The 17,468-nt window shown below is 44.2% G+C and overlaps 1 protein-coding gene across 1 annotated transcript in view; it reads right to left on the reverse strand.

The window, feature by feature from the left end:
- Positions 1-17,468, reverse strand: part of MAF (MAF bZIP transcription factor) — a 237,248-nt gene that overhangs the window by 53,544 nt on the left and 166,236 nt on the right. The gene's annotated exons all lie outside the window — the stretch shown is intronic.

The following is a 17,468-nucleotide window of genomic DNA, read 5'->3' on the forward strand; positions in this document are numbered from 1 at the left end:
CCCCACCTCAGAGCTCACACTCCCCGCCAGAGCCCTCACTTCCCCCTATGCCCCAATCCCCTACCCAGCCTGATCCCCCTCCCACCCTCCAAACCCCTAGGTCCCAGCCCAGAGCACCCTCCTACACCTCCAGCCCCACCCCAGACCCCACACACCCCTAGACGGAGCCCTCACCCCCCGCCCCAGATCCCAACCCACTGCCGCAGCCTGGAGCCTCCTCCTGCACCCTGAACCCCTCATTTCTGGCCCCACCATGGATCCCGCACCCCCAGCCCAGAGCCCATACCTCCTCCCACACCCCAACCCCCTGCTTCAGCCCAGAGACTCTTCCCATACTCCAAACCCCTTGGCTCCACCCCCAGCCCAGAGACCCCTCTTGGACCCCAAACCTCTCATCCCTTGCCCCATCCCAGAGCCTGCACCCCCAGCCGGAGCCCTCATCCCGTTCTGCATCCCAACCCACTGCCTCAGCCTGGAGCCCCCTCTCCCGCACCTGAACTCTTCAATTCTGGACCCAGCCCAGAGCCTGCACCCCCCGCTGGAGCCCTCACTCACTCCTGCACCCCAGCCCACTGAGCCAGCCCAGTGAAAATGAGCACGAGTGAGGGTGGGGAGAGCGAGCGTCAGAGGGAGGAGTGATGGAGTGAGTGGGGGCAGGGCCTTGAAGAAGGGGTGGGTCATGGGTGGGGCCTCGGAGGAGGGGAGAGGCATGGGGCGGGGCAAGGGTGTTTGGTTTTGTGGGAGTAGAAAGTTGGCAACCCTATCAATTTCACATTGCTGAAAGTGTCTGGCAGTCTCTTCTTTCTAGTGTCCACCCTCACGGGCATCAGGATATCGAGAGACAGCCTAGGCTGGATGACCCCAAAAAGAACATTAAACTTGCTCTTTTTCACAAGAAAAACAAATCCTATTGGGTCTGAGTCTGGAACGCTTAATAACAGCGTAATAACTTTACTCTGTAAATTGTGTGCACAAAGTACTACCTCTGGGGCCAAATATTCAGTTGGTGCAAATCAATATAGCTTCACTGAAGTCAGTAGAGCAATACTGATTTACAGCAGGTGAGGATGGGGCCCATTGTGTGGACGAGGAGCAAAATCTGGCCCACTGAAATCAGTCATGGGCCCACTGTGTTTAACTGCATCATACCCAAATTCACACCTATCAGTTACACTTCCCTGCAAACTAAATTAAATGGTACTTAACCTTTTGGAGACACGTTAGAAAACAAAGAGGGTAATTATCCCCGCTCAGTACAGTGGGAACTAACAGATTGAGACGATGCTTCAGTGTGTTGGATTCCTACGCTCAGGGAGGGACAGAAGCAGCAAAAGAGAAGGGTATGTAATGTGCTGTATGGGTTAATTCACTGCCCAGTCATCTCTAGGATTACCAAGAAATTTAATATGATCTTGGAATTATCTGCTCAGTACCAAGTAGACATTAGTGCATATTAAAAAAATAGAACATTTCTGCTTCAACATAAAGTCTGGCAGCTGAGAGAGAGATTTCAAGCTGGAAGAAAAAATACATTCCTCTTTTGCTTGCTATATGCCTCCCTCTTGCATTAAAAAAGGTCCTTCCATGACAGATCAAAAGTCATGCGAGTAATGTTGCATTGCAGCTGCCTGAATTATACTTGGCCTCTGAATAATAAATAGGGAATTTCTAGAACCACAAGCTCATTAATGAGCACTAATTCAGAACTGATGGCACAATGTTCAGTAATTTAAGCAATGTAGACAATGCAGGTTCTCAACTCTGGTACAAAGAGTGACCTACAGAATCTTGTGGAATGAGTAATTACAGCTAATATCCATTTCAGCTTCTATTAGAACATCCAATAAAACAAGGTCATGACAACAGGCAAGGATCACATCCCTGCAAGCATCACAGTGGAGAGACAGAGTCACCCTGGAGCAGGTGGACTGTTTCCATTAGTTGGGCTCCTCAGTGAATAAGGATTCTGACAGCTCCCCGGAGAACTGCAGGAGGCTTACCATTGTTCAGCCATCTATGACATCACTAGTAGCCTCTAGTAAGATGGGGATGATTTTCAAGAACACAGAGGTTAGGCTTGGCTGGTTTTTAGTTTGACCCATAACTAACAATGGCTCTAAGAGCGGAACATATACTACTGACTTGGTAGGGGAAAAAATGAAGAAAAAAGTTGTCAGAAGAAAAGGAACAGTGTCAAACGCCTGCAGTTTGAAAGAGCAATAGCAGAACAGATTGTCTGCAAAGTCTGCCAGCTCTGTTACTTACTAGAAAATTGTTTTAAAAAACAGAGAGAATTTGGTCAAATTGTCAAAATACTTCATCTGCAAATACTTTTGGTGCTATTTTCATTATTTGTAAGCACTTGGGTGATTGACAAATATATGCGCCAACACGCACAAATTCCCAAAGTTTAAAAATTTCAGTAAGACTGATTTTCATCCCCAAAATGCTTCTGGCTGACAGATTTTTATTCACTTTAAAGACCATTCACACAACACCAATCCATATTCAGAGTGATCAGCTCGCAAACAACTAATAGGCTGAAAATTGTTTATCAAAATCATTTGGGGAAACACTTAGAAATCAGGAGAGGTTTGCAAATGAGCCACTAACCAAATCAGGCTGTAGCCGTATAACAAATATCATTCATAACAAATAGTTTGACCTGCTCGTAAAATCAACTTTACAGGCTAGATCTTTAGCTCATGATGTCACTCTGGCAGTGGGAAGCAATCTTAGTGTGAGCTTACCTGTAAGTAAGTAGAGGATTGCTTCCACTATGGAATAAGGCTGGCATAACAACTCCAGTCTCTACACTCCAGCACACTCCTGCTGCCGGAGATCTCTTTGTGAGCACTGGCTGCTAGCTGTAAGAGAACAGCCCTGAGCCCTAGCCCTAGCCCTAGCTCTAGGTGCTTTTTAATTTATACACAACCATAGCATAAAACTACCAAGTATAAGAACGCGTATCGATCACATTGACCCTTGCCACAAAAACCACCCTACAGAAATAGCAACCAACCTCTTCTATCACCCCTGTCATTCCACCCGCATCCATACAATAGATGAGCCTTGCAGCTTGCCCTGAGAGTCACCACATAGTCTAGCAGGCTAAGGGAGAGAACAAGCCCCTGAGTCGAGGATCCTAGTGAAAAATACCCTGTAGCCAGCCTGCTGTTTGTTCAACCAGGGAACTGTTTGTTCAAGTGCACCTGCAGTGGTAACATGCAGAGAAAGGCAGTTGTTGGCCTCCACATCCATAGCCCTTTAGGACAGTGATACTCAGACCTCAGTGGTTCAGGAGCCAAACTAGAGATCAACATTACCCTAAAGAGCCACGGTCATGTGAATTCATAGTTTCATTTACTATTTTTATATATTATTTTCACAGCAAAATGACTGATCCAGTATTATTATTTTATCAACTACAATTGGTTAATAACATAGTAAAAGCATCCTGATTGGTTAACAACTTACATAGACTAATAATTAAACCACGTGTTTTAATATCATGTGCTGCAAAGAGCAGCAGGAGACACATTATAGAGCCACTTTTGGCTCCCGAACCTCAGTCTGAGTATCACTGATTAGAGACTTAGTAGATAAAACCCAGCACTCAGGGTATGTCTACTCTGCAGTCAGAGGTGTGACTACAGCACATGTAGAAATACCTGAGATAGCTTTGAACTAGCTAGCTTGAATAAAAATAGCAGTGAAGCTGCCGCAGCGTAGTCTGTACAAGCCTGCCTTGGACTCCGAGTATGTACTCAAGTGGCTGGGAGCCAGTGCAGACTATGAGAATTGGTTTAACATACTGTCTGGATGAAGCAGCACCACTTAGTAGTCCTTACTCATTGGAGGCCTGGTCAAAGCCCTTTGAAATCTATGGGAGTCTGTGGTGGGGTGGTGACCCCACCATGCCTCGAAGGGCTTAAAACAGCCCTAAGAGAGGGCTGTAGCTGGAGGAAAGCTAAGCTGATTGGGAGAAGTAGCCACAGGCGGGGCCATGCTCCCATTAGGCCACAGCTGGCCCTATAAGAGGGCTGTTAGGCAAGAGCTGAGTCAGACACTCTCTCTAGCTACATGGCGGGAGGAGGATCTGGCTGCCTGGGAAGCTGAAGAGGGTACCTAGGGCAGAGCAGTGCTGGGGAAGGGCAGAGGGAGCTGGGGAGCTCCAGCCTAGCAGAGCCACAGGCTGAGGTACAGGCCCATGAAAGGGTACTAAGGCGGCAGAGGAGCAGCCCAGACCTAGACAGAGGCAGCTGGTCCAACCCCCCTTGCCGATGATGAGTGGTACAGACTGCAGTCTGCCCTGGGGAGAGGGGGCTACACGATGACTGACAGTAGCCACTGAGGTAAGAGAGGGATAGGGGGTTGGGGGTTCCCCTGGTGAGGAGAGACTGAGACTGAGGGGGTACTGCCAGGGGGCAGTACCCTAATATAGAAGGGGCACTGGGCCAGTGGCAGGTAAGACACTGACCGGCAGAGGGTGCTCCTGGCTGAAAAGAGCTAATTCCCTGGACAACCAGCAGGAGGTGCTGCAGCAGTGAGTCGTCACCCCGCAACAGTCTTTCCACTGACTTCCTTGGGCTTTGGATCAGGCACTGGGGCTGCATTGTGATCTGCTGGCACAAACCTATGCTCCCGTTTGGATGACTTCAGTAGTATGAATGAAATGAGGAATTGCAAGATTGGTCCCACCACAGTTGCTGTAGCATCAAATGAAGAGCAAGAATTTCTATTACCTTTGGTTAGATCAATTCACTCATTGACATGAAGAATTCTTAACTACAGAACTTGAGGGAGAAAGTGTTTTTAAAGTCCATGCATTTTTTAACATTTACAGTTTCAAGCATAATACAAAGTTCTGTGTACTAGCTAGTAGGGAGTTCTGCTTTGTTATAATGTGTTGATAGCTATTGCTTTTCTGTTTAACTTTAAGGGGCCTTGGTGAATACCGTAAGGTTTACCACGCAAATAACTGTTTAAAATGAGGTATGAATCCAAATAAAATATTTTAACTATGCAATATTTTTATCAAAATCTAGGGGAGAAAAGGTTTACTTATTAAAGTGTTGCTCATAATAGCTGACAGAAGCTGAACTTCTGTTAGCTATTTCTTGTTTCTACTAAAAGGAGGAAAAAAAAAGGGTTGAACACAGCTTCTGACACGAAGCACGACTACAGGGAAATGAAAACAAATGTTGGTACAATTCATAAGGGAAAAAGAACTTAAGGTTTTTTTTTAATAAATTTGTTCCCAGCTCTAAATGAGTGCCATAAATTAATAGGTCATCAACATACTTATTTAGCTAGCAGCAAGTAATTTTGTGTGAAAATATTCATACAGAATATAACCTTAGTAACAAATTGGCTGAAAATGAAGCATTTGAATGCTTTGCTAAATTCGTACCAGACAACTTCAAGCTTCAACATAATGGAAAATCTTCTCTGTACTTAACTCCTAGGATTTAGAAAATTGACTAATAATGCAAATAACCAAAGGTTAATAGCCTGATGCCATAACTGTAACATACACTATAGCTCAAAGGATATTGATTGCATATGTATCTGCAAAATGTGTGGATGCAGATGAGACTGCTCTGCTTCTTAGGTATAGACACAGTGAATCAAGTAAAATCCATTCTTGAAGAAATCAGAAACATGACATCTTGGCCTCATTTGTGGAGGGCTCTGCCATGCCAATGCAGATGAGGCCAAGCCTTTTGTCACAAGGTTAGATAATGTTCTTCAGTTTCAATTCCAAATCCATGTGCAATAACGAGGAAAACAGCATGCAGAATTGGCTTGACTTCAATGGGCTTTGGATAAGGCCCTGATTGCATTGTCTTGAATTCTGATTCATAACTATTGTAAATTTAAGATAGTTCCTCTACAAGTGTAAATAAAATCAATACATTAAATTAAACAGAGAGTTAATTCACACACACACACTTCCACAAATACACACCGCACAAAGTCTGAGTTTGCAGCACCTCCCTAACTGCCATTCCACTATCCCTCATTGTGGAGCCATCGTATTTCCACCACATTTTCACCACTTCGGTGAGTCAGAAATGAGAGCAAGAAATACAGTCTTTGGTCCAAGGTATGAGGGGGCCTAAATGCAACCAACAGCCTTCCACCTCTGGGTACTGTGGTCAAATATAAACCTTGGGCTTGATGCTCCAGACAGAGCTGACGGGTAACTCTTGATGGTGGGGGTGGGGGATACGTGACTGCCCCACACATCGCCTCTGAGCTAAAGAGCAGCAGCAGAGCCAGGAGTGCCAGGACATCACTTGGCAGGGGCCGGCTCCAGGCTCCTTTGGGAGAGAGGCAAGAGCACATGGGGGCGCAGCTCAGAGCTGTACCTACTGCCAACCCTGCCTGGGGAGTGCTTGGCAGTGCAGGGGCGGCCCAGCTCGGGAAGCAGGGCAGGGACAGCTGCCAGGCAGCCAGCCAGCCCCTAGTTCCCACAGTGTGGAGAGCCAGGAGCCCGGGCAGCACCCACCAGCTTCCAATCTGCTGACTTCTGGCAGGAAGCCGTTTTGGGCACACCCCACAGTTTGAAAACCTCTGTGCTAAAAGAAAGGCAGAAATCGGGAGGGGGGTAGGGGTCGGGCACTTTTCCCCATGTGTGTCCCCGCCCCCACCGCCTCTGGCTCCAGTCACTTATTACAGGGTGCAGCAACTTGAGTGGAAATCACATCCACTTCTCATGGTGATAAGCATGACATTTGCTAGTGTCGTGAAGCGTAGCTAGTGTCGCAAAGCCCCACTGTAAAAAATTAAAGCGCTTAAGGTCTCTACAACCAGTCTCTGAAGAACCCCTCTTTGACCCAAATAAATGCCTCTGGCTCCGGCACAGCTCAGGCCTGGAATTACAGGGGTGTCACAGGACAGGACTGACAGCAACTGGCACCCAGTGTGAGGAATTGTGCACAACACCTCTTTGCACGATGCTTCACACTAAGCACCGCTTTCCACCATTTCATACGTCAACGTACACACATATGCTTATACCTATTCTTCAAGCAATGGGGTGAGGCAATATTATCCTTGAAAAACTGCAGATCCTAATAGGCTTCTAAAAGGAAAATTACTGCCCTGAGCAATCCCTGGGAGTTTTCCAAACAGCCTTGTCGAATTATTTAAATACTACATTGTGATATTATTGAAGTCAGTACCAAGTTACTCTTGGCGGGAGTAGGGGCTCACTGGCAGGTGGCTGAGTGGATGCGCTGTTACTGCTTCAGCAGAGTATAGGAGCAGCACTGCTGTTGATGGAGGCAAACTTTTCAAATGGGGAGCTTGGCAAAGCACCCACCAAAAGTGCTACCTCCTTAAGGGACTCTCTGGGTTTCAAATTTTGCCTCTCAGGTTTGCTCCCGGCATCTGATGGAAACTGGAGACATATTGGCTCTTCCTGCGTGGGGAACCCTATAGAACTGCATTCAGCAAAAAAACCAACACCCTCATCAGAATAGCTTTCCTCTCTCTCAAAACAGCTTCAGTGTGCAAATCCCCAGTGGTGAAAATGATATTTAGGAATTTACCTTTAAACAAACAAAAAAGATTTAGGCTGATCTGTCTTTTCATTCTCTGGGACTCAGTTTATCAAAATATACTTAATGCTTCCAGCTCTGCAGCAATTTCAGTTAAAATGTTGTTTAACTTGTAAAAGTCTATCAGTGAATCAGGCATGCTCCTTTAACAAGTTTTGGGAAAAGGATAAAATATTGCCTCTCTTCTCAGCAACAGAAGGGATCTATTTTAAAAGAATATAAGAAGCCAGAATTCAGTCCCAGGCTCAGGCCCACACTTCCTATGAGGCCATGGGAAAGTCACCTCGCCTACCCTTTGCCTCAGCTTCCCATCTGTGAAATGGGACTAGTACTGCCCTGCCTCAGTGGGGATGTTGTGAGGATAATAAATACCTAAATAAATAAGTGACTGTGAGGTGCTAAGATACTGTGCTGAGGTACCCAAAAGGAAAAGTCCTCCGTGGCCCTCCCAATGGAGAATTTGCACTCCTACAATATTTGCAAGTGATTTGTCAGTCTAGTTGTCAATAATTCAAGTGACGAGTCTCCCACCCCTTCCCTGTGGAGACTATTCCTCACTTTAAATGGACCTCTAGTGTCTCCTGCTATTCAGCCACAACGTTCCTTGGCTCAGTTTCATTCCATTACTCTTAGTTATATCTCGATGTACCATCTCAGCATACTTAATATCACCTGCAATTTTTGAGAGAGAGTTAAAATCTACATTACCAAGACACACAAAAAGAGGTAAACAAAAGGTAAAACTTTCTGCAGATATTTTTTTTCTGAGGGGAACTATAAGCAAAATAAACCCAGGCTCGAGGAGGCACCGGTGAAAGGGTCAAAGTGGAATGATCAAAAACGTCATTACCCTCCTGAACTACCCTCCCACAATAATCTATTTTTAATAGCCATTCTTGAGGTGGAATAGGTTTCACTTTTGGCTAGTAGCAGAGAAGCTAGAAAACCAATGTGGGACAGATTCTCTGACGGTTTAAACAGGCACAGCTCCGTTAGTTTCAGTGGAGTCACCCGTTCACAGTAGCAGGTAATTCGTCCCTACAATTCTATCCCTATGTGACGCCAAAATGTCTATGCTGGATTACAGAAATCAGCACACCTATGCATGCAATGGGTCACTGAAACAGACCAGCCTGGTCTTGCCCAGGGAAGTCAATGAAAGTTCCACACGGAGTGAGCTTGCAGGCTTGAGATCCATGTCATGCTTTTGAACTGAATTTTCCTGAAATAATCCGGTTTATGTCCTACTGCAAAACCCTCTCCTCTCATCCAGAGGCTTGCAGGGCACACGACTGGTCTGTGCTTGCAAATCTGGGGACGTGAACTGGAAGGCTGCCTTTACATTAATATGCCTGGGAATAAAATCTTTCCAGAAGGCCCAGAATCATATATGGGCAGCATCATTTAGACTACTACAGCGCTCTAAGGGAAGAAAAAAATTCACGGGTGCACCATAGCCTGTAACACAGGAAAGCTATGGAGGTTGATGATGACTCTCCCATCTCCTTATCATCAGTCATGACAAGAACACTTTGCTGTCACTGCTTGTGCCACAGCTGAGATGCTGTAGGTCAGGGACGTCTTTGGGAGATGCTGGTTTGTTGTGTGTGTTTGGGAGCAGTGACAACTCCTGTAGCAGGGGAGGTCAGGATTCCGCACCCCAGCCCTGTACTGTTGGACTCAGTTTGCACATAAAAGGAAAGCCATTGTACTCAGGCTTTGTGCCTACGTCCAGGACTTGGCCCTTGGTTAACAGCCATAGTTAATGAAAGTCAATGGGGCCGAGGCACTTTTTAACGTTTCAAAGTGGCTCAAGATACACTGTCTGAGGAATCAGTTCATGCAAACCAACTGCATTGTCCTCTGGGTGCGTGTTGAAAGCAGAGCCATCCACAGAGAGCCATGAATTACTCATTGGCTTCAATCAATCAGCAGAGCAATTGACATTTCCGTATGCAAAAGGCCAGATTTTAAATGTATTTAGGCACCTAAGGATGCTGAGAGACACCCAATGGGATTTTTCAAAAGCACCTAGGTGCCTAACTCCACATGATTTCACTGAAAGTCAGGTGACTAAATACCATTTGAAATTTGAAAAATCTTACTAGTGGTACATCTTTAGGCACCTGACCACCTTTAAAAATTGGGCCCAAAGTCCCCACCATTCCTGCACTAGCTTTTATTAGAGTGAGTGAGATCTATCTACCTAGCATTTTCTATAGTACCCATCACAGTAGTAGCTCGGTACTTACTACAGATAACTCCAGACATCTCAAATATTATTGTTCTAAATGTTCTAATTTTGTTATGGTAAATGTTTCTATACATTCCTTTTACATAATTTCTGCAGCACATTAAATCAGTTTTCCCATCTAACAGAATAACTTTCCAAGTGCTACATTAGAACGCTTGTATAGTAGCAAAAATAATGAAAATAACCTCTTGGAACCTTCCTCTTAAAGCCTATATGTTCTATTGAAAGAATCTCATATTTTATTGGTATAGCCCTATTTGACACTATAAGAATTGTAGCAACATTGCATAAAGAACCATACCACTGTTTGCTCAACTATGAAAACAAGAAATGGGAAGAGAGGTATATATGTCCAAATCAAGGTAATAGCTGACTATCAATCCAAGCCCACAAATTAGTTGTGAAATGAAGGAAATGAAATGGAATATGTGAATGGCTATGGAAAAACAGCTAAATTAATTTACGTGGGGGGGAAGTAATAAACATGATACACATAGGTACTGCTCTAACACAGAGTTATTGTCTTCATTTGAAATAAATGTAGAGTGTGGGTGAGGGATGCTTATGAAAATGTTTAATTGCATCTCTTTGCAGCTAGCTTCATGTATTGGTTCATAGGCCCAATCCTGTTCTTATTGCAGTCAATGGAAGCAAGAACAGTTAACTAATTGTCACGCTGTAAGCACTCCAGTTCACATGCATGCTGAATTCTAACAAAGTCCTGGAACCTTAGGGGGGGGGAAAACATTGGCTAATTAAGATGAACTTTAAGGTGCAGCACCTAATTAATTTGATCTTTTAATGAAACACTTTCCAAATGAAGTAAACTTTAAAAGTTACACGGATCAACGCTTTGGGCTATTTGTTAATAACGAAATAAACAATGTATTCCTTAAAAGCTGCAGGTTACAAATCAAGATATTAGCTTGAGTGCTACATTAATGAAAACGTTGGTTTGCTATTGCCAAGCACAACTGCTAGTCAAAATGACAAAAAACAAAAACAAACCTCAGCATTTCTTTACTGATAACTGACATCATGCCCAGATGTTGAGGGGATTTATGGTTATGATTTTAACCCAGGCACAGATGCAGAAGTGACTGCAATTTTTAACGTTCTACTTGTTTGGGGAAAATATTGATTTTTTTTTTATTTGTATTTCAAGTCCTTGTCAAAAGGATATGTCAGTCTATTGAAATAAATAATCACAACAACAAAATCTTCAGGTAATTTATCTTAATAGCTTGTTTTCTCCTGTTGAGAGAGGCTAGCTGTAGCAAAGCGATACAGAGGCAAAGATTTAAGGTGACCAGGTTCCAAAGCAGGAAAAAACTTGCATATAGGACTGGTCAAAAAATGCTTGATGACAGAGGAGCTGGTATAAATTTTTGTTGAAATTTCCAATGGCTCTGCACACACAAACACACAGGGGACAGATTGTTGAGATCCAGGGATATGTACTATGGTAGCCTTTTGGCAGCTAGGAAGGGGAAAACAAAAGAGTCCCCAGGTCTCTTCATCTACCGCGCCAATCCCCTTTCCTTGTCCTTCTCTGTAACTCTTCGTATTTCACTTTACGTATGGAGTGAGCAGGCCTGAGGATACGTACAGAATGGCAGTCAGTGGGAGGCCCCATTGACTTCTGAGGTGCATGTACGCTCATCCAGCTCACTGTCACTCTTCTGGTTGGCGGCTTCACATGGTGACCAGGGTCTGAATAAGTTTACAGATAAAAGGATGATGCTGTTCTATGTAATGCTTAATTTGTTCCAGAGCGGGCCAGGGGTGAGCCCCAGCACCTTTAGGCTTGTCAGTTTGGGCTTGCCGCATCAGTTATGAGAGTAAAAAGATTGCTTGAGCCCTGGCACCTCTTTCATTACAAATTAAGCACTGGTTCTGTGTGACATTGACAGAGACCCTAGAAGAGTGACTTTCCCAGTTTGGGGAACAGACGACCACTCTGTAAACATTTAATACCGGTAACAAAGTTTTAAAATATCCTTAACTAGATTTTATTTGAAGTGCTTTTTTGTCAATAAGGGGCTCCAGAGTCCAGCTTGACATGAAACACAGGTAAAAATCTGTGGGTTCAGCCCAGAGCAGCTATCTAGCAGATGGGCCTTTTAACCCACAGACTTTGCCCCATCACAGCCTTTGGGGAGACCTTCCATGACTAGTCTTTTTTTTCCCTGATAGAAAATAGACTGTACTAATAATGATCCAGCTTAACTCTGCTGGAGAATACTATAAAAAGAATTTAAAAGTTGTATTTATATTTAAAAAGAGGCTAGCCCTCAGGGTTAAAAAAAAACCCAAATTCGATGTCAGAAACATCCATTGGGCACAGAGTTTACTTGATACACGTTAGTGTTCTGGCTTTGTCTAATAAGCTGGGATGCCTCACTTGCTGCACTCTTGTCCTCATCCTGCCTCCATTTTATTCTCTCCCCATCGAAGATGTAAAAGAAAGAAAGAAATATCCTGCTAGTCGGTTTTTTAGGGCTTGTGGAAGTTACGGGGCTTTGCATGGGGAAGGCATTCTATTTTTTGATCTGCAGCCAGATTCTTAATGAAATAGGAGGGCAGGAGGGAGGCTAATGTGATTCAGGATCTAAAAGCAGGCCGTTGCATCAGTAATCTTTAGCACTGGCACTCGTGCTAAGACAGAGTTTAGAAGACAAGTTGTCACTGTGATTTGGGGGCCTTTCATTTATTCAGTAGAACTCCATTAGGTTTTGGAAGCATAAACAGGTAGTGGGGTTTTGTGAAAGTAATACTCTTAAACCAGCATATAATTAAAATTGAGCTCTTTGGAGAATAATTCTACTATATGTTATTGGAGGTGACCTTTCTCTTATCAAACACCACTGAATACCACGACTTAACTTTCCAAGTTTCAATCTAGCCAACACAGCTATGAAGCCACAGCTTGAAGAACTAAGCACACACTTGTGCCTTTTCTACATTTAATACTTCTCTGTGTTACTTTTTCAGAGCTACTACATGGGACTCTGTTTGCTTCCCTTGCCCACTCAGAGGCTAGCTTCTGTTTTGCGTCTTAGGGAAGTTTTTGATATTTTTAAGACAAAACTTCAGGGTAAGTTAAGTTAAAGGAAGCCGTATTTTTTTTTCTCAGATGGAATAGTGTATAAAACTAAACCTGATTGACCTGTGAGGCTAGGCTTTGCAAATCTGCCCATGCAATGTATTCAGTTAGGGTGAAATTCACTCCAGTGAAAGTGGTTGACATTAAAGCCTATGCACTACTTAATTCCCACTTCAACCCTCAACATGGCGTGTAAGTGTATCTTATATTGTACACTGGGGGCTGTGTGGGACTTCTGCACAGGGGTGAATTTCACCCTGAAGGCTCAGTTTGTTGAAGTGCTGAGTGCCCTGTCTTCTCATTGACACGAGTGGCGGCCAGCACCTTCTAGAAGGTGCTCTGCATCTAGCAGCATCAGGCTTTCAATGTAGCACATAAACTAAACACAGCAATAAAACAAAGGCAGAAAATCCTGTGATACCCTAATACCATGTTTTCCAAATACCATGTATGAAATGAGATACTGTACCCAACCTCCCCACCTCCACCCTCACGTGGCATGAACATTGTGCAATACCAGCAACGCCCAAAAACCCTCCTGTTCTTGCATGAGCTGTGATGTGAAAAGCCAGAATGTGAGACTGAAAATTAACTCAAGCAATACAAAGGTTATGCTCATTAGACATGAAAAACCAAGACACCCCAGCAAAGACTGGAACATCATTGAACAAGTGCAAAAAACACATTTATCTTGGTCAAATAGGAAATCCAGATGGAAGAAGTTAAAAGAAGAACCAGTGTGCTAGAGTCAAAGCACTATGAACCTTTGTCTCCTGCTTAGTCTTAAGAATTAGTATAATAAGCTCTTAAATAATGACTTCAGGCACGTGCTTCTCACGGGTTTGCCACTGAATGTGTACCTCAGTTCAAGAGAGATATTTCAATCCCCCCCACCCCGCACTGACCACATAAATCTTATACTTTGGCAATGATAAACTTCATCTACAAAGCAAAACAAAACAAAAAACCAGAAAAAACACCACCTCCCAGTTTAACATTAACACCATTTTTCTGAAATGTTTAAGATATTTCTTCCTTCTGGTGCACAAAAAAATGGAGATTGTGACCAGCAAAAGCTGGTTCTGCAATACTGTTAATTTTCTTCTTTAATGTACATTCTGCATAAATACAGTGTCTTGTGCACCTGTCAGAGATCTGTTTATTAGTGTGCCCATTAAAATAACTCAATACATTTATCTGCTTCTGAGTAGTGAGAATAAAAATTTGCCTTGTGAAGTGGACTAAAGGACCATGAATTACTTTACAAGCCAGACAAGCAACATACTCAATTCCACCCTCTAAGTTGTCAGAGACTCCATTTTTTATGACTTTCTGCATTTGTTGCCACTAATGTGGTTGGAATTGTCTCCTTCCTGGTAACATAGAGTTGTTGTCCTGCTACTTGTCTGTATCCTGCATTAATCTTCTTCAACCTCAAGTGATAAAATGGCCTCACCCTCAATAAATTAGTAAGCAATTCTAATTTATGAGGGCAAATATTTTGGAGAGTCATTTTGAATTCCTAGTTACTGTCTTTCCGTCTTGTGTATTTCTGCTTTTTAACTGTACTTATTTGTTTCAAGTGGTTTTAGGTTCAGTGACCTCTAGAGAATTCTGATGGTGTAAGGTAAAGAACACGATTTAAAGAAGAGATCTTCAGGTTTTTTAGACGACAATGTAGCTCTCATGAACAGTGCCAGTTAGCACTGGAAGCTGAAATCCTTTATTAGACTTCAGAACAGGCACGAGGTGAGAATCGTCAGGGCAAGTTCTCCACCCCACCCCTGCTGATGTGCTGCAACCCTGCTCTGAAGTGAAAAGATGACCTCTAGATAGGGTGACCATATTTTCCAAAGAGAAAATATGACCCCTCCCCGGCCCTGCAGCCGCTCTCCCAAGGCCCCTCCCCTGCTCAATGGTGTTGCCGGTCACTGGACCCTTGCGGGGGGCCCCCTGCAGGAGGCTGTTGTCCCCCTCCCCCTGAATGCTGGAACGCTGCCTCCCCGCACCCCTTCCCTCCTGGGGGTGAGGCGGGGGGAGTGGCATCTCTGCTCTCCCCTCCACGTGTTCCTCCGCACTGCACCCCCTCCTTTTCTTTTTCTTTCTTTTTCTTTTAACAAAAGTGGGCATTTGTGCCATTTGCTCTTGCCAAGCGATCACGCTAGCAAGAGCAAATGGGCCAAATGTCCCCTTCGGAAAAAATAGTTGGGATGGCTGGGTCAGGGCTTAAAAAAAAGGGACTGTTCTGACCAAAGTGGGACATATGGCCACCCTACCCCTCGGATGGAGTGAGTTGTTCAGTCTCCCTGTTCACTAACCCTTGCCCACACTATTCACAGGATCAGCAACGATTCCATTTATGATGCAGGCGCAGACTCAGCCTGGGAAAAACTAGGGCCCCCAGCAGTGGAAAGCCCACGCAGAAAAGGGTTGCAGTGGTGCAAGCTGTTTGCTCCCCCGGGGAGCCTGACCTAGTGAGAAATCACCCAAAGTGGCTGTGGAAACGGGCACGGTCAGAGTGGCTGGAAGATGCATTGATTCATTGTCTCCCTAGCAGTCTCCACAGGCAAGTCCTTTATTGACAGAATACAAATTTAGCCAGCTACAGGCATCCAGGTACAACTGAGTGCATTTTTACTAGATTAAATAGACAGCAACTATGTTCAATTGAATAAAAAGTGCTACATTTAGGCTACTTGTATTTGGATCTAAGTCGACGCCACAGCCTTAAAATAATACCTCATTCAATATCATCTTATATTTATATCTTTCAATCTGAGAGAACTCAAAGTGCTTTACAGACTATATGTAATGGGAAAAGTCACCCACTCATGCCTAAAAAGCAGCCACCAGTGATGAGGAGCAGAGTCATTCTGTGCCAGCAACACATGCTAGAGTCTTGAAATCACAGGAGGGTTTTTCTTTAAATAGGCACAAGGAGCCCCATGTGACCTTCATCTTCTGTGAGTGGAAGGTAGCAAAGCCTAGCAAATGAGGGCCAGAAGGATGCATCAAGGTGACAATGCTGGCCTTGCTAGCTCCCCTCCTTCCCTGTCATCCTGACCCCCAGGAGCCCCTTTGTTGGGCTGACTTCAGCCTCTTCATTTCTGGGGAGGTGTTGGGAGGGAGGGGGCGGGGAAGGGGCAGTCACTTATGTGACATTGTTACCCAGCTCCTCCTTCAAACTTCTGGGGCCATACAGTGTAAGTTGGGGTTCTCCTTCCACAGGTCAGAACTGGGGGTTCCTGGGACAGCAGACAGCAAAAGACAGGGTGCAGGGGCCCAAGAATGAATGGGGAAGTACAGGGTGTCTGCACAGTTGACCCATACCTCCTGCAACTCCATGGAGATCTGCGAGACTAGGCTCTGAACCCACTTGCCATTTCAAACCTTGTCTCCTCCAGCGGAAGAATGAGAAGCAAACTCAAGCGGGCTGGATTCTCGAGTTGGCTTACACAATCCAGCTGCAAATGCCCAGTAGAGAATTCCCGTCAGAGGAGAACGTCCTCCTGGTGCGACTTCAGTACAACATACCTTGCATTTCTGCACCCCCTCAACTCCTGTCATATGTGGTTTGGCAGGACTGGGACAGGTTATGGCAGACCTCTACTTGGAGTCAACACTCCTACCTACTGATGCAATGCCGTTTCCTGTGTCGCTTGGTTTTATCTTGGAGGTCCAGGTATGAATCAGCTGACAGCTTGGAAATGCTGCAGCAAATTATATTAAATGATTAAGACCAGCTTACAAAACAGCATAACAAGTGCTAATGTGTATGGAAGTTAGTGTGCAAATGTCTACGGGAAAGCATCACACATAGAACAGAAATATCCACAGTATATTTCTAAGTGTCCCCAAATAAATCCTTTTCTCCCATGTTTAGCCCTCATTTCACAAAAACAAACAAAAACAAAAAACCCAACCCCCCACCTCTTTCGAATCCTAATAGACAAAGAATCTACTAATTAAAGGACATTAACTGCACAATTCAAGAGCTGGGCTCAGCTTTCAACCCTATCCCCCTCCAAGTTAGTGGATTACTATTACTATTAATTATTATTACAATTATTTTGTATTATCATAATGCCTAGGAGCCCCAGACATGGACCAGAGCCTCACTGTGCTAGGCACTGTACAAACACAGAACAAAGAGACAGCCCTTGCCCCAAAGATATTTGGGTCACAGGTTGCAGGGCCTTCTCTAATAATTAAATAAATTCCCACCCTGACCTGTATTATGCCGCCTGTAGTATTTGCTATAATATGGCGAAAAATCATAGAAGATGCTGCTTAAACGCCACGCAAAGCAAAATCTCTTTGGAGAAGGGAAAGGCTGCAGTAAAAGGAGTTCTAATGATTTGATCAGCAAAAACTATAAACGCAAAGTTTGGAGTTAATGAGATCTCTAGATCAAAAGTGTGAATGATTTCCCTCTCATTAGTGGTTTTTATCATCAGATGTTAGCATTGTTTGAATGAAATTCATTCAAAGACCTCACATACAAGCAGTATTTGGTAAAAGAAACCATGATTTGGGTCTA

This window comes from Natator depressus, chromosome 12 (genome assembly GCF_965152275.1).
Source record: "Natator depressus isolate rNatDep1 chromosome 12, rNatDep2.hap1, whole genome shotgun sequence".
Classification (NCBI taxonomy): domain Eukaryota; kingdom Metazoa; phylum Chordata; order Testudines; family Cheloniidae; genus Natator; species Natator depressus.